General features: G+C 48.3%; 1 pseudogene; it reads right to left on the bottom strand.

The window, feature by feature from the left end:
• Positions 1 to 1,691, bottom strand: part of LOC148045818 (uncharacterized) — a 73,879-nt pseudogene extending 72,188 nt beyond the window's left edge.
• Positions 1,692 to 2,636: the final 945 nt, after the last annotated feature.

The raw sequence follows: 2,636 nt of genomic DNA, 5'->3' as shown, positions 1-2,636 counted from the left end.
TTGGCCGAGGCGTGCAGGCGTATCCGGCAGGAAGATTGCAAGACTCTAATTGGTTACCAGTTTGACAGTACCATATAAATAGATGTCAATGTTTCGTTCTGCTGTTTAAAGAGTTGTTCTGATTAAAAGCATTCGTGTTCATTGCAGAATCACCTCAGTCATTATTCGCCTCAGAAGAGTATTTAATACTGACGACGAGGCTTGGGGATACCACAAAACAAAAGGAAAAAATAAATATTTTTTTCCTCTCTCCTCAGTCACCTTGTCTGCTTACGAGAACTATCTGAATGACATCTATTCCCAGTTTCTCCCCTTTTTGCACACAGAAAGAATCATGAAAGCATTCTTAGAAAGATTCAAATGTTTCCTGCTGGCTTACAAATTCTCTGAGGTGTCTAGTGACAGGAAAAGAGGATTTTTCTTAAGTGCTTGCGGACCTGAAATGTTTAGCATGGCTTGGGCCCTGTCAGCTCCAGTGCCTGTGAATACTGTTCTGTGGGGGCTGCTACTGACCAAATTAAAAAATCACTACTCCCCCGCTCCCTTCAATATAGCACATAGACACGTGTTCAGACGATGTGTGCAAAAGGAGGGAGAATCTATCAGCCAGTATATGGCCTCTCTAAGACATGAAGCTATTCATTGCAATTTTCGTGAATTAGACGAGGATCTCTTGGAGCAACTAGTTTGTGGGGTTAATGATATGAGGCTGCAGCGCCGGCTATTGGCTCGAGCCGAACTCACTCTCCAGGTGGCAGTAGGCGAGGCTAGAGCTTCTGAGATGGCCGACAAGTCCACCGCCCAAATTCATAGCCATTTTAATGGCACCGCCTCAGGTTACAAATTGGCTGCAGTCAATCAACAAGACATTCCTGACTAGAATTGCACTGATGACTATGAAGAAATTGGCCGCTTTAAATCTAGATATACCACCCGTGACTGGCCCACTAAATTACCTCAGGATGATTGCCAGGGTTGTGGAGGCAAACACCTCCACTCAAATTGCCGTTTCAAAGCAACAACCTCCAGGAGTTGCGGTCGGAAGGGACATTTGGCAAGTGTGCCTTTCTGGAGGCTGCATCCAGGTGACCACTTCAACAACAAGAAGCCAGTCAGACCAATGACTTTGGATAGACCCAGATGTGCTGTGGTAGACAGTGATCAATACCAAGAGGCTTGGGAAGTCCAAATCACGGCTGAGCAGGCTACTAAGACAAAAAAAATTCTCACCGTCCAAATAGAAGGAACTCCATGTAAAATGGAGATTGATACTGGCTCTGCTAAATCTAACATCTCTTGGTCACTCTCAAGCAATTGGGGCATGGTTGGATTTTTGCCAAGTTGGACATGGCACAGGCTTATCAACAGTTGCCTGTTGATTAATGTTCCGCCAATGCCAAAACTATTGTAACTCACAAAGGGACATCCATTGCAAAAAACTCCAATTCTGAATCTGTGTGGCTCCAGGGCTTGACGGTGTGGTCCTGTATTTTGACGATATCTTGATAGTTGCATCATGCAAGGCAGATCTTATCATCAAATTACAGGCCACCCTCATGAGATTCAGAGAAGCGGGTCTCAGACTCAAAAGAAGCAAATGTCATCTGGGGGTGCCGTTCATAGAATTTCTGGGGTTCTTGATTGATGGGCAAGGTATCCGCCCCACACCGGCCAAGGTTGAGGTTATTCATAATGCGCCTACCCCTACTTCTAAAAGTGAGATACAGGCCTTCTTAGGTCTACTTAATTTCTATGTGTTTTTTTGCCACATAAAGCATCAGCGACGACTGCGGGAGGTGGGAGTGGGAGGCACTGTTTTACAGTGGTTCTCCTCCTACCTCTCGGACAGGTTGCAGTCGGTGTTGGTTGGGGGGCAGAGATCGTCCCCGAGGCCCCTAACTTATGGGGTGCCGCAGGGCTCGGTCTTATCCCCCCTACTATTTAACATATACATGAAACCGCTGGGCGAGATCATTCGGAGGCACAGGATAAAATACCATCAATACGCGGACGACACACAGTTGTATCTGTCCGCCCCGTGCCAACTCAATGAAGCGGTGGACGTGATGAACCAGGGTCTTGAGGCCGCTAAGAACTGGATGAGAGCTAACAAACTGGTACTCAACCCAGACAAGACCGAGTGGCTGTTGTGTTTTCCTCCCAATAATTTGGCCAATGTTCCATCACTCAGGATGGGGGGTCAAATTTTACACCCCTCAGACAGGGTTCGCAACTTGGGAGTCCTCCTGGACCCACAGCTGACTTTCGACCATCATTTGTCAGCTGTGACCAGGGGGGCATTTGCCCAGGTTCGCCTGGTGCGCCAGTTGCGGCCCTACCTGAATCGGGAGGCCCTCACAACAGTCACTCGAGCCCTTGTGATCTCTAGGCTGGAATACTGCAATGTGCTCTACATGGGGCTGCCCTTGAAGAGCATCCGGCGACTTCAGCTAGTCCAGAATGCGGCCGTGCGAGTGATTGTGGGCGCACCGCGGTTCACCCACATAACACCTATCCTCCGCGAGCTGCGCTGGCTACCTGTTGATCTCCGGGTGCGCTTCAAGGTGCTACTTACCATCCATAAAGCCCTCCATGGTAGTGGATCTGAGTACTTGAGAGACCGCCTTCTGCCGATT

The sequence above is a fragment of the Thamnophis sirtalis genome, unplaced genomic scaffold (genome assembly GCF_051295495.1).
Source record: "Thamnophis sirtalis isolate CommonGarterSnake01/CBP01778 unplaced genomic scaffold, rThaSir2_p1.2 scaffold_4, whole genome shotgun sequence".
Classification (NCBI taxonomy): domain Eukaryota; kingdom Metazoa; phylum Chordata; class Lepidosauria; order Squamata; family Natricidae; genus Thamnophis; species Thamnophis sirtalis.
Note: the sequence above shows the minus strand (reverse complement) of the source record. Positions and strands in the feature narration are given on the sequence as shown.